Here is a 22,299-nt window from a genome sequence, read left to right on the forward strand (position 1 = left end):
GGCCCTTGTCCCTGGAGGACTTACCAGGGAGGTCAGGCTGTACTATAAATTATTCCAGTGACTATACGAGGACTGCCTATAAGAGCCTCAGAGGGGAAGTCAAAGACAATGAGCGTGTTTAGTCAGAGTGACTAGAGAAAGCCTGCAGAAGACAGGCTACTTGAGATGGACCACAGATGATATCTGCATCCCCAAATGGTACAGGGCCTCCCAGGGACCCAGTATGCACTAGAGCCATTTACACCACAGCCTGACTTGTCCCAAATCACTGAATGATTTCTCTTTGTTGTTATATCTTGGGGAATTTTGGCAAAAAGACTCCTGGGACCTGTGCAGAGGGGCTATCTTGGCATCTTAGGGAGAGGGAAGAGCAGAGCTTGGGATGGACAGTGAGCCTTGGGCTGCACCCAACAGCCCTGCCTATAGTTTTTGATCAGTCTCTACATCTCAGAAGGGAGTGGGCTGATCAGTGAGTGGTTTGAAGCTGTGGCCATGCTTAAAATTAGGATTCTTGGTGAGTTTGAAGCAAAATTTCAAACAGTCAAGTGGGTCCTTACCTAGTTGATTCAGGGTACAAAGAAGCATTCTGGATCTAGGCACAGTCCCAGGAACAGATCCAAAATGCATTCAAGATGTTCTAGAAATCTTATTAGTTGCTATAGTGAGGGTTAGATCATGGTCTGGGAAGGGCTGAGCTTGTGGTTGGAAGATCCAAACATGGAAACTTCCAGAGACCTTATCTATTCCTATGCTTAAAATGAACTTTGCCAATGTACGTAAATTGATTCTTCTACCCTAATGAACTAGATAGACCAGAATATCTTTTCCATTCATAGTTTTGTATTAATAATTGAATTTCTGGAGCACAAATTTGCTTGCAGATCAGCAAATGCACCCTTGTTGGGGCCTGTTCTCTGCCTGTAGCACTGCATGCTGGAATTTTGCTCAAACTCGTACCTACACAAAAAGTGAAAAGTGGCTGCTTTCTGATATTCTCTGGGGGAGGAAAGATCTTTTTTCATAAAACAATATAACCACATCAATAAATGGTTATTAAACACCAAGGACATTCATTGTGTGCTAAAGGCATGGTGTCATAAAGGTCTGGAGACATAGATTTACCTCTGGACACTGCAGAGTATGGAACTTACTAGAACTTTTTTTTCCCATATGGAACCTAAGTGCCTCTGTGTGATTCGATGTTGTCCACTTTGTAGTATAAGAACAGAAAGTAAATTAAGTAAATTACGTGTAATTATTGGGTTCTGAAGCATTGAAAATTGGTGCTTCTGTCACCAAAGACAGCAGTTTAATGAGAGAGAATGCCACAGGGGTAAAAAATTTCCACTTATTTATGTTCATTAGAAATTGTCCAGTGGATTCACTTTTTATTAAAAAAAAAAAAAAAAGTGTTCCCAAGCTGGAAGGTGTCATGTTCAGCTACGGAAAAAAAAAAAAAAAATTATGATCAATTTAAAACACACAGCTCTGGGAAAAAGGTTTATTATAGATGTTGTGATAAGCGACTCCCAACCACAATGCTTCCAGTAGGCACTACTAGGCATAATGAGCCTACTAGTCTCATTGCCTAGTAGGCAATGAGTGTTTCCCTTTAATGAGGTGGCATCTCTTTAACTAAACCATATCAAATGAAGATAGAAATGGAAAAACATGTCAGTGGCAATGAAGCACCCTTTTGTCACATCACTGCTATGGGCCGTAATAAGCACAGGTAGAATGCTCGCGTCAGGGGTCATCTAAATGAAGCCCTGGAAGGCATAGCTTTGGCACAAGCCAAATCACTTACGCCAGAATTGCCTTCTGTAGTTGTGAGACAGGTAAACCTACCTGCTTCGGCTCCATATGGGGAGCATATGACTTTCCTGGAACATGGGAAGTGTCCCAACCTTCCCTTGAGGATGATGGGTTGGTCCACTGGGAAATGGTCTTATAGAAAACAAGTCTAATGTGTGCTGGTAAGTTAGGTGTGAAGCTCCGCAAGACATCGGGACACAGTCTGCAAAATAAACTAAATGTCAAGGGTTCATGGGAAATCATACTTTTATAATAAAACCATGATCCTTTTCTAAACAATTATAACTTAAATGCAGAGAAGAAAGTAATTTGGACACTCCCCCATTTACTACAAAAGGAGATGTAGGGCCTTTTTTACTCTTTAACAAAGCTCCATTGTTTTCTCATGATTTTGCTTTATGGGGTTTAAATTAAAGGGAAGCTACTCTATGGCAAAGCAAATCTTTGTTTTAAAACATTTAAGTAGCACCTATATTGGTTAACTCCCTTGAGGGCCAGTGCTTGTTCTGAGATGTATTTTTTTTTCCATTGGAAATATTTTAAATCATCATCATGAAAAAGCAACTACAAGGTAAGAAGTAAACTACCATAATACCATATGACTTTATATAAAGAGTGTCCCAAAAGTCTTGGTGACATCCCCTCAGACATCCAATGTATATAATGAATTAACTTCTCTTTTAAAAATTTACAAGATGTGTACCATCCTTGGGACAAGAAAGAAAATGATCATTCAAATTATCTTGTAGCATCCCAGAGGAACTAAATTATCCCCAAATCTTCAAGGTCTAGTTGGCCCAATTGTTCTCCTGACTCTGAGATAAAGAAACTTTAAGTGAAAAATTGACTTCTTTGGTAAGGATTGTAACCTGGTACTTTCAAATTTATTTCATTAAGTTTACCACGTAATTATAATTGAAGAAAATACAGGGTTCATTTTTTAACCCATTATTACAAAATCCTTCACTTTAAAAGCTGTTATTAAAAAAAAAAGAAAAAGTAGCCTCTCAGTAAAAACTGATTTGGAAAGCATTATAACATGTAGAACAGACATAGGACTTTTAAATTTACCGTGTTATAGGGAAAACAAGTGAAGCTTTTAATCTTTTAAGTAATATTCTGGGTATCTTTATTTCCATTTCCATGAAATTTCATGAGGACATCAATATTAATATCATGGTGGCTTGGAGCCACTTTTTCAGCAATGTGTGAGCTGTTTATCTTTTTCCTTTTTGCTTTTTTATTTTGTAATGAAAAGTGTATTAAATGTAAAAAAAAATAATTTCAATTTCTTAGATGTGTAAAAACATAAGCTCATTAGAATTAGCTTATCCCAAATTGTACACACTTTTTGGGGTAAGATTTAGTCCAAGTGAGGGTGATATGCGCTAAGCTTCCATAAGCCCAAGATGTGGAAGCATAGACCAAAGCCTCAAGCAGAGTCTTATTAAAGAGATGAATATTAAACTAAGATTCAAATAATTAAGAGATAGCCAAGAGAACTGGGAGACAACATGTTCTAGGCAAACTGAATAGCGTGTGCCAGAACCCAGAAGTGGGAATTAGCACAATTTATAAGGAGATTTGAAGTAACAGAGAAAGAGTGCTGGGAGAACAGCAAAGACAAGACTGGAGGGATAAATGGCTCCGAATGTGGACTTTATTTCAGGGACAACCACAAAAGGATTTTAAGCATGGGATTGGCAAGATTCGATATGCATTTATTAAGATCAATTCTATAACTGCTCAAAGGATAAATTGTTGTAGGATATTTGGATAACCAGTCGGGGAACAATGCAAGATATTTGATTTAAAGCATAGATTAATGCGAAAGAAATATGAAAATTTAGACAGGGTCCAGATTCTCCCTAGCTGTACATATCATTTTCAGGAGTTGTATGTTACCTATCAGGTGAGAAAGCATTGAAAGGTTTAAAGCCTAGAGAAACATGATGGCTGTTGTTATTAAGATCATTCTGGTGGTGACAAATTTTTTTTGCCAATTATCTGTAACCTATTGCAACTGAGAAACTACCCCATAATTAATAGTTTAAAGTTACTATTCATTTCATTATGCTCATAATCTATTGGTCAGGAATTTGAACGAGGTTCAATTAGGAGATTCTGCTGCCTAATGTGCCATCAGCTGGGGTCACTTGGTAATTCTCTTGGTAACTAGTCTGGTCTGGGGGTCCAAAAAGGCTTCACTCACACATGTGGTATCTTAACCAGGACAACCAGAAGTCTTCACTAAGCTGGGTCATTCTCTCTCTCCATATAGTTTCAGGACCTCTCCACATGGTCTCACCAGTCAGGTGTTCAGACTTCTCACATGCTGGCTGAGGTCTCCAATAGCAAGTGTACTCTTCATTTTATCACAGCTGACATAATTCCTTTAAAAATTTTGTGGAATCCCTGTATATCAAATTACATTTCATTCCACAAAGTCCTACAAGATAGGTCCCTCTCTACTTTGGGCTCCCTGAGAAGCTGCTGTAGGACAGTGCCTCTAAGATTCTTAGAAGCCTGTTGTTTCATCAAGAGAGCCTTGAAAACACATTTTTAAGATCCTTAGAAGGTCTTTTGTCTAGCAAAAAGTGTCCACAAGTCTCATCTTTCAGAAATCTTAACAAGAAGTTTTATAATTTCATCCTTGACTTCAATTTTACCCTGAAACATTTTACTACCCTGGATTTGATCCTTGCCCCCAAACCATTTCTTACTTTGGAAATCTTTTGCTGGCTTGAGAGATTTTCCTATGCCCTACCTCCTCTAACTACTGCTTAAAAATTGAACATATTCGCTTCAGCTTTAAGAATACATATAGGCTCAAAATGAAGAGATGAAAAAATACATTCTATGTAAGTGGAAACCAAAAAGGAGCAGGGAAGCTATACCTATATCAGACAAAATAGACTTTCACTATATGTAAGTAGAGTTTAACTAAAAGCTATACAAGTGTTATTATTATATAATGACCAATGTAACAACCATAAATATATATGCACACATCAGAGCACACAAATGTATTAAGCAAATACTAACAAATCTGAAGGAAGAAATAGATAATGTTACGCTAATAGTAAAGGACTTCAGTATCCTACTTTCAACAATGAATAGATCATCCAGACAGAAAATCAATAAGTAAATTTTGGTCTTGAACTACACTTTAGATCAAATAAACCTAACAGATATATTAGAACATTCCATCCAATAGTAGCAGAATACACATTCTCCTCAAGTGCACATGGAATATTCTCCAGGACAAATCATATGAAAGGTTACAAGTCTTGACAAATTTAAAAACAATGAAATCATACCAAGTATCTTTTATGACCACAATTCTATGAAACTAGAAATCAATAACAAGAGAAAAATTGGAAAATTTCACAAATATGTGAAAACTAGACAACATATTTCTGAACAACCAATAGGCCAAAGAAGAAATTGAAAGAGAAATAAAAGAAAATATCTTGAAACAAATGAAAATGGAAACACAATATACCAAAATCTATGGTATACAGCAAAATTAGTTCTAAGAGGGGAGTTTATAGAGATAAATGCCAAGATGGGGAGGAAAAATGATCTCAAATAAACAACCTAATTTTATACCTTAAGAAAATAAAAAGAAACAAACAAACAAAAAAACAAATTAAGCCCAAAGTTAGCAGAAAGAAGGAAGTAGCAAAGATCAGAGCATAAATAAATGAAATAGAGACCGCAGAAACAATATAAAAGATCAATGAAAGTAAGAGCTGGTTTTTTTGTTTTTTTGTTTTTTTAAGATAAATAAAATTGACAAACCCTTAGCTGGACTAGGTAAAAAGAAAGGAAGAGACTCAGATAAATAAAATCTGAAATTAAAGGGACATTATAATTGATACTACAGAAGTGCAAGGATTCAGGGGACTACTATGAACAGTTATACACCAACAAATTGGATAACCTAGAATAATAGATAAATTCCTAGACATATACAACCTACCAAGCCTAAATTATGAAGAAAAAGGAAATCTGAACAGACCAATAATGAGTAAAGAGACTGAGTCAGTAATGAAAAACCTCCTGACAAAGAAAATCTCAGATGGGTTTCCCTGGTGAATTCTGCCAAACAATTAAAGAAGAATTAACAGTGATCCTTCTCAAATACTTCCAAATAATTGGACAGAAGAGAACACTCTCAAACTCACTATATGACATCAGTTTTATCTTGATACTAAAACCAGATAAGGACACTTGAAGAAAAGAAAACTACAGGCCAATATCCCTGATGAATATAGATATAAAAATTCTCAGCAAAACATTAATAAACCAAAGTCAATAGCACATTAAAAGGATTATACATCATGATCAAGTGGGATTTATCCTTAGGATGAAAGGATTGTTCAACATACATAAGTCAATAAATATTTTATATAGTCATATGATCTATTGAGATGTCATTTAACAAAATATAACATACTTTTATGATAAAAACTCTCAAAAACTTGAGTAGAGAAGGAACATACCTTAACATAAAAAATGTCATATGTGGCAAGCTCACAGCTAATATACTCAATGAAGAAAGGTTGAAATCTTTTATTCTAAGATCAGGAACAAGACAAGGGTACCACTCACTATTCCTATTCAACATAGTACTGGAAGTGCTGGCCAGAGTAATTTGGCAAGAAAAAGAAATAAAAGAAAGACATTCATATCAGAAAGGAAGAAGTAAGATTGTAGATGATACAGTCAAATATAGATGATGATACAGTCAAATATAAAGAAAATCTTAAAGATTCTACCAGAAAACTGTTAGAACTAATTTAAAAGTTTAGTAAAGTTGCAGGATACAAAAGTACCATACAGAAATCAGTTGCATTTTTAGACACTAACAACAAACTCTCTGAAAAAGGAAGTAAAGAGAACAATTCCATTTGCAGTAGCATCAAGGACAATAAAATACTTGGGAATATATTTAACCAAAGAGGTGAAAGACACGTACACTACAAAACATTGATAAAAGAAACTGAAAAAGACTCGAATAAATAGAAAGAATTCTGTGTTCATGGGTCAGAAGAATTAATATTGTTAAAATGTCCATACTGCACATAGCTGTCTATAGATTCAGTGCAATCCCTATCAAAATTCCAATGATGTTTTTCACAGAAATAGAAAAAAATCAGTCCTAAGATTCATGTGGAACCACAAAAGACCTTGAATAGCCAAATCAGTCCTAAGAAAAAAGAACAAAGTTAAAGACATCACACTTCTTGATTCTAAACTATTTTACAAAGTTATAGGAATCAAAATGGTATGGTACTGTCATAAAAATAGACCAATAGAAGAGAATTGAGAGCCCAGAAATAAATCCTCCTAAATATGATTAATAATATTTGACAAAGGAGCCAAGAATATTCAGTGGGGAAAAGATAGTCTCTTCAATAAATTGTGTTGGGAAATGTTGAGAATCACATGCAGAAGAATAAAATTGAACCCCTATTTTACCCCACTAAAACAACTCAAATGGATTAAAGATTTAAGCATATGATCTGAAACCATAAAATTCCTAGAAGAAAATATAAGGGAAATTATCCTTGATATTGGTCTTGGCAACAATTATTTTGGATATGAAACCAAAAATATAAGCAGTAAAAGCAAAGATAAACAAACGAGACTGCATAAAACTAAAAAGCTTCTGCACAACAAAGGAAACCATCAACAAAATGAAAAGACAGCCTACAGAATGGGAGAAAATATTTTCAAACTATCATCTATCTGATCAGGGGTTAATACCCAAAATATATAAGGAACACATACAACTCAACAGCAAAAAACAAACAAACAAAAACCCCCAAAATTCTGATTTTAAAGAGTGGGCAGAAGACCTGAACAGACATTTCTTCAGAGAAATGGCCAACAGGCACATGGCCAACAGGCACATGAAAAGATGCTCAACATCACTAATCATCAGGGAAATGCAAATTAAAACCTCAGCTATCACCTCACACCAGTCAAAATGACTATTATAAAAAAAGACAAGTGATAACAAATGTTGGCGAAGACGTTGAGAAATGTAAACGGGTATAGCCACTATAAAAAACAGTGTGGAGGATCCTCAAAAAATTCAAATAGAACAACCATATGATCCAGTAGTCCCACTTCAGGGTATATATTCACAGGAAATGAAATTGAGATCTTGAAGAGATATCTGCACTTCATTGTAGCATTATTTGCAATAGCTAAGACCTAGAAACAACTTAAATGTCCATCTACAGAGGAATAGATAAAGATGTGAGATTGTGCATGTGTGTATGTGTATACACAATGGAATATTATTCAGCCATGAGAAAGAAGGAAACCCTGCCATTTGTGACAACATAGATGGACCTTGAAGCAGTCTCCTAAATGAAATGTCAGACGGAAAAGGAAAAACACTGTCTGGTAGCACTTCTATGTATTGTCTAAAAATGCTGAACTCATAGAAACAGAGTAGAATGGTCTTCGCTAAGGGCTGGGGCGGGGTGGCGGGTGTTGAGAAATGGGGAGATGTCTGTCAAAGGGTTCAAACTTTCATTTTTAGGATGAAAAAGTTCTGGTGACATTATGTACAGTGTGGTGACTGTAGTTAACAATACCGTATTATATACCTGAAAGTTGCCAAGAGAGTAAATCTTAAATGTTCTCACCGCAAAAAAGAAATAGCAATTATATGAGGTGATGAGTTATTCACTAACCCTACTATGATAATCATTTTGCAATATGTAAGTCTATCAAATCATCATGGTGTACACCTTAATCTTATATAATATTATACATCAATTATATCTCATAAAACTGGAAATTTTTAAAAATAAAAATAAAAAATAGCTTTTTAATGATAATAAGAATTGGAAAATTTAATATAAAAAATTTTTTTTGAAAACTAAAAGCAACGAAAAACAAACCAGTACAAAGAAATCAACCTGCCATTTCAGAAGCAGTGCATTAATGGGTAGTTGAGGGCTGGAACGGGAAAGGCCACAACTGCTGGCCTCTGAAGTGTGATTGCTATTTTAACTGCACTTGAAGAAGTAAACCTGAAAAGGACAGATTTCCATCTGAAGTTCCTTTGCCTGTCCCTCGGCTGTTGTATGTACAATATATTTTCAGTGCATCTGTCACTTAAATATGCACACTGGGATCTTATTATCCCCTATTTTCCTACTTGTTATGATGGCTTTATTTATTTAATCTTATTACATGATGTGGCTTTCTATATGTCACCTCAAATCCTTTTAAAAATAAGTCAATATACAAATAAATAAACCAATAAAATAGAAATAATTTCAGACATATATTTATTATGACATTTAGAAACAAAAGATGTTAAGACAGAGAATTGTATTCTTGTTTATTTTATTTCTGAATTCCTGCTCTTAAGAATAATCATCTGAAAACCAAAATACAGAGTATAGCCCTGTTAGTGTTGCCGTGGGAAATACAGGAAGCTTTTAGTTGATAGGCAGGCACTGGGCCAATCCACTTTGGTCTGGGACTGTTTGGAATTTAATTCCCAAGTTTAGGTGGTGACCAGAAGGGACATATGTCCGAAAACAAAGGAAATGGGGGTTGGGGGAAGCATGCTATCAACATTTTAAACTGACTTCAGGAGTTATGGTCACCAAGAAAGGGGAACTGAAGACCTGGATCTCCTTAGCAGCTCACACAGCCCAGTTCCTTCCCTTTCCATGACTCCACCCTCCAAAGGTGCAGGCTGGTTTCCATGACCCTCCTCGAACTCTCTCTACTTCCAGTATATCTTTCATTGCATTTGCCACGGGGATTACAATGATTTATGTGCCTCCTCCTGACACGTCAGCTTTTCCTGAGTGTGTGTGTTTTTTACTCAGCTCTGTATACCCCGTGCAGTTGCTGGCACACAGTTGGTGCTTAATAAAAAGAGGTCGAATAAATGTACGAGAGTGAAACCCCTTTCTTTGCTTCAATTTCATTTACAATATAAAGGAAGTGACCCAGCTAATCCTAAATCTCCTTCTTTGATTCTTGCATAAAAGGCACCTAGACCTTTCTAGATCATAACACAATCAGTCCTTAAAACATTTTCTTAAAGTTATAAACCATGAGACTTGTCAGTCTTCATTTTGAGTGTTGAGACATCTAACAGGCAGTTAAGTAACTTTAATCTGAGCGTGAGCACCTGGGGAAGGATAACAAAGTGGACATAGCCCTTTATACTCTCAGGAGATATCAGTGTTTCCTGTTTGTCCTTGTATTTCATTATACCTTTGAAAAAAATATTAATGAGAGAAAGAGGCTGGCACTTGGAAAGGAAAAGAGGCCAGGATGCAGCAAGAAGGATCAGAAGCAACCGGAGAGAGGAGTGGACCTAAGTCCTGTCTAAGAAAAGAGAACTGGCCAAGGACAGGGCTTTGAAAACTGGGGGAGGCTGTATGACGCATTTAACCTACACTTTTACTCGGAGAGTAAATTCAGAAAATGTCTGAAGCTTCTTGCCTTTTTGTCGCTAATACCTTCTTGGAGCTGCTTCAAAATGAGAGTTTTAACAGAAGCACTTTAAAAAAGATCGAGACAAAAATGTAATAATTGCACACTCAGGCTTGTAATTTCAGAAATTCATGATGTTAAGGGCTCCAAACATGCTACTTCAAATTTGGATTCCTTTTCACTCTACATGAAAGACTAGTCTAGTCAGATTGGAGCTGATCGCTATTTTTGAGTCAGACCAGTAAATAATTGGAGTTCATTGTTAGAGTGGGAAAACTGTGCTTTTTCCATAATTCAAAAATAATTGAAAGAATATAACTCAGCAATTTTGAAATAATGAATTTTTTTTTTTTAGATAATGGTTAAGTTCAGTCCAATCTTAGAAAATTCCAACCCTGAAGGATTTTTTTGGAGAAAATAAAGAGAAAGGAATCGATGAGCAAAAATGGCATGTTAGAGCAAAACCCATCGTTTTTAGCTGTTATATGTTGCATTCCCTAAAGGAATATAGAATAAATTTTTGTATTCTATATTCCGTATTTTGACAAGTCAAAAAAAAATGTACTCTCATGAGTCAAAAGGGGTCACCAATGAATTGTGTTGTTTAATTGTTTAGAGTAGATATGAAGTTTATTTGGAGGGGGTGCAAGGGGCTATATTCCTCCTGAGGCACCAAGGACATTTACTTTCCTGTATTTTACAAGTGCATAAAGCATAGTGTGTGCAGGCTCTTACTTTCTCTTTGAGGAAAAGAAGGGAAAGGGAATACAAAAAAAAAAAAAAATCATCTGGATGGTAAATAGAAGAGGCACTTGTGCAGTCCTGGCCTCCTGTCATTGTCTCCATTGTGCGTGGTGTCAGAGCCATCACATTAGGTTGCCACCACAGGGTGCATGCAAATGGGAGAGGGAGTGAGGCAGGCAGTGCTGAGCAGCCACCACCTGCACATTTCAGATTGTTGGCAGGTACATTGCAGTGGACTAAAACAGAATAATTACTAGAGATAGAGTTGGCAAGTATAGTATACGGGAAAGGCATTCAATTGCACACGAATATGATAGGTGAACTATAAAAAAAATGGTGGGGAGGGAAAGGGAAAAATTCCCTATTAAACACCAGACACCTGGCAATTCCAATCTTCCATTTGGTTTTCTGTGAAATAAGAAAAGCTGACCTATGAAGTCAGATGCTAGCAGATTTTGGACCATTTATTTATGCAGGAGTAAAGAACAAAATCGGGGCCTTGAGAGGGCCTCCCTGAGGACCCAACGGAGTAAGCCCTCGGGTCCAGGGACGTGACGTAAAAAGTGCACAAGGAAAGGCAGAGTAGACCATTTCTTTGTGAACACTGGGGTGCTTATTTTATCTATCACACATACGGCACTCTAGGCTAGTCACTGTTCTAACTATTGTATATTTATTATCTCCTTTAATTCTCAGAGCAACCTTATCACTGTTCTTCTTATCATTTCCATTTTATATGCAGAGTAGGAAACTGAATTGCGGAAAGTTAAATGATTGGCTGAGACTGTTTCGTTTTTAAGTGGCAAGGTAGAGAATTCAGTTCAGGTCACCTAGCTTCCCGGTCTACAGTCTGACACATCAGGTTGAGCTGTCTCCTAATGAGGATGTTCAGGGACATTAAATGGGAAGTTGTCAAAGATTTACATAAAACAACAAAATGACCATTTCGTGCAAGTTATGAATATAGACTATTCAAAGTGAACAGCGCTGTCTCTCTGACTGTGTAATTATTTACATAAATTGTTTTATTCTTTGTAAATTTCTGACAGCAATCCCCTTTATCAGAGTTTTGCCAATGAAATGGCTAAAACGTTATGACTCCTCCTTTAAAAAGCTAAAAATATGTAAATATGTGTGTTATATACTTTTCCCAAATTGCAGTTATGTGTTGGGCTGGGAGGATCTGCCTCAAGGATGTAGTCCACTTGGCCACTCATTGGATCATTGGTATCTATCTCATTTTTTAAAATCATTCGTGCCATTTCTCTTAAGAGTAGCACTTCAATGTTACCCACCCAGAGTCCATACTCCTCTATCTGCCGAACACGACTTCCCAGTTTTTTTTTCAGATTTTTACTCCCAAATTAGGACACGGCTTTCCCCTGGCAATCATTATTAATCCATGAATAGGCATGTGACTTGTCACCCTAATTAGGTTGAAGGAAAGAATATTTCATGGCCCTTCCCTATGTGTTCTCTCTCTCTCTCTCTCTCTCTCTCTCTCTCTTTCTCCCTCCCCTCTCCCTGCCTCCCTATCTCCCTCCCTCCCTCTCCTCCCTCTTTCTTTCTCTCCCTGGCAGCCATCTTGTATCATCTATAAGAGAAATCAGCTGAGAGCAAAGTCTGAGAATTGCAAATGGTAGAGAAAGTGAACTCGGTTGTTCATGGCAGCATTGGGTAGCTGATTGTAATGGGCCTGGAACTTACTCTACCTTTGAAGTTCTTTTCTTGTGAGACACATTTTCCTGTGACTTGTGGCCAAAAAGCATCCTAAGTAATGCAAACCCTAACACCTACACTTCTAAGTTGAACAATTTCTTACAAGTTTGATCTAGGCCCTTAGCAGCATTGACACCGATCTCTAAATACTTCTGCATCTAGATTTTTACCTGTGAGCCCCTTCGAATCTGGAAGCCTCTTAGAGGCTGTCTGAAGTCTTGAGCCAGTCAAGCTCTGAGACTCTCGTAAGGTACACTGGCAATAGCGATATCATGGAAAGGAAGGCAACAGGAAGTTGACATGGCAGGGATCAAATGGGTAACAGATATTTGTTAGAAAAAAGAATCTGTGTCTTTCTACTGGAGGTGTTATTTTTCCCCCCTGTGGTAGGACCAAAAAAAAGCAAGTATTTTAAGTAAGAACACTAAAATCAAATACTGACTCCACCATTCATTGAGTGTATAACCTCAAGCAAATTACTTAGCCTCACTAAATCTAAGTTTCCTTACCTGCAAAAAGAGTATTAATAATCCTATTATCTCTAACCTCGTAAGGATTACAAATAATATAGAGTAAATAACATATGCTGTGTCCAAAAATGGCAAGTATTATGATCTTGATTCTACATCACTGCTATCCAGGACTCTCATGTATTCAACTAATAACAATTGAATATCTACTACATTTTCAGTTATGGTCATGGGCACCATGCTTGATGAAACTTTTATTGCACATCACTGTTTTTTATAAGGAAAGTATTCCTGTATATATTGTGAACAATTGTGTACATGCTTCTATTTTCTAAATCTTTCAAGACTAGTTCTCCTCTTTCTCCAGCCTTATTATGACTTACTCAAGTGTAGTTTGTCTTTAAAATGTACAGAAGCAATGACTTCCTTTTAAAAAGATCACACTGTTGTATCCTTCCAATTCAAACTTTATGATCTACTTTGTTAGGGAAAGGATATTCTAAAGTTTAAAATGAATAACCAGAGCTCTATGTGGGAAGAAGGAGAAATGAGGAAAAGTCTATTCCCTTCTCCCTTGTAAAAATATGAGTTGAGTTGATTATCCTGATCCTTTATATTGAAGTTAACTCTTATCCCAGCTATAAGGAGCCCATTTCTCCTCGTACCAGAAGAAGCCACACCTTCTGTCCTTCAGGTTGTTTCTATCTCTGGACAACTCTCAAAATTCCTGACAGGCACTGTAAGGAAATTGATACATTCATTTACATGTGATGGGACCAGAAATGACCATCAAAGAGTAAAAATACCTCTGAGACAAGAATTCACAGACATGGGTTAGTGATTCCAGCCCACATGGAGATTCATCCTTCAGCTTTACAGGAAAGGTCATGATTGATGGAGGAAAGAGTAGCTTATCTTTTCTTGATCTCGAGCTTTAAAGGAAGAGCAATACCCCTGAGCCCATTCTGTTGGTGGAAACAATAATTATTAAAAATATTTCCCAAGAGAATGGGGATCTCTAAGTTTGGGGACCACAGAGTTCTTTGCCCCTCTCTACTTTGCTCTTATTTTCCTTCCATTGCCAACCCTAGAATTCTTAGTGCTACTTTGTTAAAGGACTTTGCAAGTCCTCTTTCCACATGGATGACCTCACAGAATTTTTCTCATTTCCTTCCAACGGAACAGTTCTCCTTTGGAGGCTAATGGAATTGGGTATCATCAGAAAAGGTGGTAACATTAAAACTATCCCCGTTTCACTGTGTCTCCAATAAGGTCAAATTATATGTAAATTTAGCCAATATCTGCTCTGTGAGTTAAATAACCGACCAAGTATATCCAAACTATTTACCAGCATTGCAGAAAACAGCCTGCTTTGACTTTCTGAGGATTGTTACTATTCCTCTTCTACCTGACTAAACATTCTTACAGTCTTTTCCTAACAGTGGATCAACTGATTCCTTTAAAAAAATTATCAAGGGGAAAATATTAAAAAACACAAACTCAACAAAGCTCCTATGTTCCTAGATGCATGAAGATTAGAAAGGAGTATATAATTTATGGTCTCTGACTTCATCAGAAGCAAGACATACGCCAGACAAAGAAAGTTAAATAGAAACGTAAGAGATTTGAGGAGATGAGAAAGGATGGCATTTTCCGAGACTTGAGAACTCTTGCTGTGAGACTCCTAGGCTGGAGTGATCAAGGAGGGAATTGTGAAAAGACTTTAACGCATAGATAGGGGATAAAGAATGATAAATCAGAGAAAGGGCACTCTAGGCAGAAGAGTGTCGATGAAGGTTCCACGGTGAATTCCCAGCTTTACTGGACCAAAGAAAGGCTGAACTGGTATGCTGGAGCCAGTTAGTTGAACTCTGAGTGTGAAATTCGGGTGTTTAAGTTTTTGCCTTGCAAGCATTGAGGAGACGTTGAAGACTGCACAGGTGAATGTTATGAAGATTCTGGAAGTTTATGACTAAATCTGGCAGGTATGGGAGGGAGGGATTGAAGGGGGAAGACAGGAAGTGATTGCAGAGGCCCCTGCATCCTAAATCAGGGTGGCAGTGGTAGGGAGACCACGAAGGGACGTAGCGAGATGCTGACAATCAAGTGTTGTTTTTCTTGTTGAGACTCACTGAAGGTTTCATATTTCTTTACAACACGTCAAAGGAAAAAATTATTGTCTTTAGCAAGTTCAAAATGTAGAACATGATATGATTTTGATTTTTAAAAGAGCATTTAAGAGTTATTTTAAAAGCTCATGAGCTATATATTCAGTATAAACCAGTGTTCATTCCCTTCATTGCATGTAATATGGATAAGTAAAATATGCACCCTGCATATGATTTGTGTATATCAATAACTGTGTAAAGAAAACATATCTAAAAATTAATCAGGGTTCCTGATTATAAACTGTATGAATCACTAAGATAACATACTTAGAGTAGAATCTTCCACATCACAAATCTCCACGTACAGATATCAGCCTTTAAATTAAATGTCGTCACCAAATCAGATCATAAAATATCAGCCTAATTCTTTCCTTATAACTGAGAGAGTAACTAAAGAGAGAGAAATGATTTCTCATCTCCCTTACTTGCTTCTCCCTTCACCTATCTCCTGTTTATGCCAAAAGCCATATTTTTAGTTAGAGGGCAGCTGAATGAGACTTTCTTAATCTTTTATTTATTCTCACACATATAAATTTGAATGAGATGAAAGCATATCGCAAAACAACGTTGCTGCCAACTTTGTCCATCCCACTTGCTCCTCCCCCTTCTCCACGTCCTGACTGGGGTCACAAAACCCAAAGAAATGTGGAGGGAATCATCAACCTTGACCTAAAGGATGGAGAATAATGCGGGACTGTCCGTCCTTCCTCCCTCACACCCGTCAACATCTCTCCCAGTGGACTGAGCTTCTTCCATCCGTAGAGAACATTCATTTCAACCCTTTTTTAAAAAAAAATTTAGCTATGTTCCCATGTTTAAGTCTTAGAGCTCAAACATGCTTTATAGGTAGGGAAATTATTAAACTGTTAGTTTCTTTAAGGCAGATATCATGTTTTGTTCATTTAAAAGTCCTTTGTCTTTGCTCTGTCTCCACAATGCCTACCTCAGACCTTAGCAAATAGCAGATACTCTATTAATATTTATTGACTTGAGTTACTGAATCATACTCTCTTAAAGATTGGATTGGAAATATATACATCGAAAAGATTAAGCAGGAGTCAAGATAATTTTAATCAATTATACCTTTTTGCTTTTTGGTTTAGTCAATAACCACTGTAAAGGCCCGTTGGAGGAGAGTACTGGGCCAGGTGTTTTAAACAGTGGCTGATGCTGACATATCCTTATATCCATTACCGCACAGATTTGTGGACCTGACAAAATGCAACAGCGGGTGAGTCCTTTATTGAAAGGCCCTCAGATGGTTAATTTTGTTTGCTGATGGCAGATACTGAAGCTACAGAAAAGCTGCTCTTGTTGTTCAAAGAGCCTTTTCAATTTTTAATTTGACATGGAGAGTTACATGGTCTACGATACATGCAGACCAGCAGTTATCTCTCATCATCAACTTTGGTTGGTTTCAACCCGTCTTGGCTGAAAGCAGCTCTATTGTAGGTACTTTTTCTGGCTCTCGCTTACATGTATGGTTCAATGACAAGATTCCTGATAAACTGGAACAGAGAATGAGGAAATGGGCTTTTAAATGATCAACTGATCATTCACTTCTTTATGTTTAGTTCTGTCTGACAGGCTTATTAAAGAGTCACACAAAGAAGACTTGGGATTTGTCTCCCAGGTTCTGGTCAAATGAGAATCATAGACTTTTAAAGCTAGAAGGCATCTGAACGATTATCTCATCCAGCTTTGCAATTTTAATATAAAGAAACTGATGTTCAGAGGATTAAACGACTCATCCAAGATCATGCGGCTCATGTTGGAGTCAGGGTTAGAAATCAGCTTGTTCATGGCTCTTATGTTGCTGACTCTTTTGCTGATTTTTTTTTTAACTAAAAGAGTTGACAATTTTATTTCCACATTTCACCATACAAATGAAAATTGGTTTGTTTGTTTGTTTTTTTTGTCCCACTACTCCCCTCCAAAACTACTTTCTCTTTGATAGGAAGAAGGAGCGAGGCTTCCTTGTCATGCTGTTAGAAAACGTCCAGAGTCACAGCACCATCATCTCCTGGTGAAGTAGAACAAGTAACACAAAACTGATAGAAAGAGGCTCCCCCCTCTCTTTATCTGTCTGGTCGAGTCATTCCTGGCCAGGTGAGACCATCACGGGATGGGCATGAGGTCTCATCACTGGGGGTCCTGGCATCACTGGCACGTGGCCTCTCATAGGTGGCCTCATTCCAGGAGCAGGTCCCACAGGCATCCTCCCAGGAGAAGGAGGGCCCATCATTGGCATCATAGGAGGGTCCCCCACTAGGGTGCTAGCATCATACCAGGGCAAGAAGGACCCGGGAGACTGGGGGGAGGTGGAATCATTGCCCTTGCAGGAGGAGGAGCAGAGAATGGAATGGGAGGCATCTTTCCTTGTTGAAATGCCACAGTTGTTTTCTCAATCAGGCTCTGAGCCTGCTCTTCTATCCGTTTCTGATAGTAGACTTTCACATTCTCTTTGTGTCTCCTTCCATTGCAGTGTGTCTTTCTCACAGATGGAGGGTCATGGGTGAGGTATGTATCACAGTAGTCACAATAAAACTTGAGCATGTTGCTCTGAAGACCATTGGCCACTTTGTTCTTTTTGCTGATTTTTGTTAGGGCTATCTAGGAGAAGAAAAAAAAAAACATACCTCAGTTTTTCATGGACTTTTTCTAAGAACACCATTCTTTGAGGGATTATTATGAGGTTTCTCGGTTTCCTTAGGTACGCCGCCATTTTAAATGGATTTTGTCCTGTAAAGAGCACTGGCTGTGAATTTGAGTTCAGTATATAAACCATTGCCGTAATTTATTGAGCACCTATTGTATGCTAGGTATTGTGCGTATATTATTTTTTACTTTCACAATGAATCTGGAAGAAGATATCTTTTGTATATAGAGAAGCTGAGACTTAGGGAACATCTTTCCCAGTGTCAGGCAGGTACTCAAATCCAGTGTCTAATTGATTCCCAAATCCCCACTCCTCCCTTATACCATGCTGCCATTATTACTGTGTGTCTTCAGGCAGGTTCATTAAAGTCTCTAAACCAGTTTCCTCAACCGTCAAATGGAAGCAATAATATTCTTCCTAGCTTTGATGTAGGATGAAATGAGAAATAATGTTTCTAGAGCACCTGGCTTTGAACTCGACATAGAAGACACTCAACAAAGTCAGTTTCATTCTATATCTATATCCCTCTCCCCTTTGAATTTTTCAGTAGGATTTATATCCTGGACTATATTGACTCATGTTGAAAAGAGAAAATGGAAATATTTCTGAGGTGTTAGACAAGGTCAGAAGTGGATTCAACATTCCAAGTGACAATCCCAAACTGTCAAAATAAGCTAATGGCAAAATGTAAATTGCATAGAATTGGGCTCCAAGCCTAATCCCTGTGAGTGAAGTAATTGAATCAACCACAGCCAGAGAAAGCATCAACTTGAATTCTGCATCATGAATTTTAAATGCAGGTAGCGTTTCTACCAAAAAAATAAATAAATAAATAAATAGATAGATAGATATAAATAAATAAATAAAATTTTTTAAATGTGTTTATTATTCAGGTAAAATGTTAGTGGATTTTTTTCATGTCTCATTTATTGATCCTACCACATATGTTCTATACAAAGTGAAAGATGTAGGCATATTCATTTAATAATTCCAAATAGGCATCTGAAATTATTTCACCATCTCTTGAAGCAATGTACATTCTTTTGAACTATACTTCTGAAATTATAGTCTAAGAATAAATGTGATTCAGTTTACAAAAATTCAATTTGCATGTAATGCTTCAGAGATACATCTATTGTATTTAGCCAGGAACAGTTTTTACAGTTGATAGCAATCAAAGAGGTTTATATTAAGAGGGTAACAATGAAACAAAAATACAAATAAAAAGAATATCATGCTTGATTCAGCCCTGCAAAAGACATTGGAGGGACTGATAAGGAAAATTATAATGGTATAAAACAAGATCAGCAAGTTTTTAGATTTAGTAATTGACCTTAGGAAAAATCGTTACACAAGCTCCTGAATGAAAAGGTGTGTGTTTATGGCTGAAATCTGAGCAGATTGCTTCATCTAAACATTCCATCACACAAGAGAGAAAAGTGACTACCAAGCAGAAAGCAGCTCTGGTCTAGAATAGAAGTTGCAAGGTGGTGGATTCCATTTATGATTATCATTTATTACTTTTTCTATTAGATAATTATTCAGTGAAAATGAAGAATAAGACCTAATCCGTGGTAGATGAAAGTTTGTCAAAGGGCTACTGAATGAGGATTTCACCCAAAACTTATGTGTACTGTTAGTGTTGTTGCGTTGGTTTTCTGCGGGTAAGACAAGATGGAGAAGACGGCCTCGCCACGTTGATGCTACAGTGTAACCTACCTAATGATCTTTCCACTGGGTATTGTTTTAGGGTCTGCCTAGCATCCTCTCCTGCAGCAAGAGATAAATGATAGCTGCATCGTGGTTGTTGTTTTTTTTTTTTTTTAGGCAAAGCAACCCTTGGTTGACCTCACAGATTGCAAGGACCTTGTCAGCTTACAATCCCTTATTACTTTATTATTTTATTTTTTTATGCCTACAGTACTTGGTCTTCCTAGGTGGTCTCCCATCCAAGTACTAACCAGGCCTGACCCTGCTTAGCTTCCAAGATCAGATGGGATCGGGCTTGTTCAGGGTAGCATGGCCATAGACCACATAGAGTATTTTTAAATAAATTTCCTATAAAATATTCCAAGACCCTGTGTACAAGTTACCAACCATGGAGTGAATCTTGGACAAGTCACTTGACTAATCATTAGAAAAAGAAGGTGTTCTGGGAAACTAAGTGATGTTCCAGTTTTGCTTAAACAATAAGTTTCTGACTTAACGGACCTTCAAAAACTCTTGGCTGACGCACTGAGTATTTTTAAATAAATTTCCTATAAAATATTCCAAGACCCTGTGTACAAGTTACCAACCATGGAGTAAATCTTGGACAAGTCACTTGACTAATCATTAGAAAAAGAAGGTGTTCTGGGAAACTAAGTGATGTTCCAGTTTTGCTTAAACAATAAGTTTCTGACTTAACGGACCTTCAAAAACTCTTGGCTGAATTAATCAGCACATATTCTCTAACTGAAAACATGTTTTCTTATTGTAGTGCAATAATTCGGTTGGGTTGTTTATATACCACAGGGTCTGCCTTCGTAAGGGCCCTCTCTGTGCAGTGAGCGGTGGTTCAGGATGGCCCGGCTGCCCCAGCGCAAGATCATGCTGGTGCTGCTGGGGGCAGCCTGGTCTCGGAGAGCTCGAGTTAGATCCTAATGGGAAGTCTAAGGCCTTTAACCTGAACGTCGCCTTCCCGGTACATCCGCACTCCCTCTCTTGCACTTTGCAAGGCAGTCCCAGCTCTGCCACTCACGTTGGTTGACATCTCTGGAATGCTGCAGTCTTCCCTGGCCTGCCAGGGGAATGGCGATCCTGCCCCACACTACTATCATCCATCTAGGATTTGGGTCCCTGCTGGGATTGTCCTGGTGGGTTAAAGTCCGAAAGGAGCAAATAAGATCCCAGGGAACTGACAAATGCCGCTTGTGTTGGGAGTTCACTTTAATGCACCTCAGTGTGCCAGGGGCCAGCTACATCATGTGTGGGGCCCAGTGGGAAATGAAAGTGGCACCTGTGTTCAAAAGTAGGGACAAGTGCTGTTAAAGATACTAATATATAACTTTCTGCATTCTCCCAGAATCTCTCTTTAAACGTTTCATGGTGCTTTTACTTGCTGTTCAGTGGCGTGTCCCCCGGGGCCGGGAGATGCTCTGGGGAGAGTGTAGGCCCCAGGCACCGCGCCCTCCCATTGCTGGGTCCCCTCCCACCAGCAGCCAGATCCACAGGCTGCAGCGGGCCAGGGAGGAGAAGTTCAGTCTCTCCTCCCAGTGGCCTGTTCCAGCCCATGGTGGATGGCGACACCCCAGGGACCGCAGCCTTCGTGCCAGGATGGACTGGGTACCTGGGCGAGGCGTGGGTAAGAGGCGTGCCAGGTCAGAGCACCTGCCAAGTGCATGTGGTGCTGCTAGCATGGGGCCCAGGCAGCGACCACCGTGCCCCCACCTGGAGGTCTCCTGGGGCACACAAAATCTGTTCCTGACCCTCCCCACAGCCACACCCAGTCCCAGCTTCCACAACTGGGGCAGGACAATAGACATTGCTGGGAGACTGGAAAGGAAAGGTTAGGGAAGCCCTGGGCACTAGGGAGTAAAGGAACGGACGTCCAAGAACGCTTCTCAGAGAGGATGGGAGGCAGCAGAAAGTCAAGGCACCACGTCCCCAACACATGCCCCTTTGTCCCATCAGCCTTCGCTGGCAAAACACGACATCAAAGATAAGAAGAAATCTAAGACTACAACAGCAGAGCATCACATCCTAAGACTACAACAGCAGAGCATCACATCCTAAGTGTAGGAGCTTCTTAAGCACAGGGTCCTGCATGGCTGCTCTGGGCTCAAGCCCATGAAGCCTCAGGGCCTGCGGGGAGCACAGTGTAGAGATGTGGGTGATGTCGTCTATACTGATTCCACCCCTCTCTTTACAGACCCTCTGGGTCCCATCCCCTCATTTCCCTTCTCTGCACTCCCTCTACCCCTTGAATTTTTGTATGCCCTGGGGAAACAGGCTTCTTCCAACTCATGCTGAAGGCTTTTTTCTTTTTTTTGAAGCATCAAATGCCTTTAGTCTACTAAAGAACACCACCCCACCCCTCGCCCTTGCTCCAAGGAAATGGGTTCTTTATAGTCTAGGTAAAATGGGAGTAAAACCCTGGGGTAAAAAGGAAACATTAAAAATGGAAAGCATAAGTTGCTTAATATGTCAAAATTATTTTTTCCACCTGCAGGATTCCTAACACTTAACCATGAAAATC

The 22,299-nt window shown here is 38.4% G+C and overlaps 2 pseudogenes; both read right to left on the bottom strand.

Moving 5' to 3' along the window:
* Positions 1-17,481: 17,481 nt before the first annotated feature.
* On the bottom strand, positions 17,482-17,959 carry LOC102894394 (annotated as a pseudogene).
* A 2,015-nt stretch (positions 17,960-19,974) lies between these two features.
* Positions 19,975-20,093, bottom strand: LOC112479982 (annotated as a pseudogene).
* Positions 20,094-22,299: the final 2,206 nt, after the last annotated feature.

Source organism: Pteropus alecto, unplaced genomic scaffold (genome assembly GCF_000325575.1).
Source record: "Pteropus alecto unplaced genomic scaffold, ASM32557v1 scaffold21, whole genome shotgun sequence".
Classification (NCBI taxonomy): domain Eukaryota; kingdom Metazoa; phylum Chordata; class Mammalia; order Chiroptera; family Pteropodidae; genus Pteropus; species Pteropus alecto.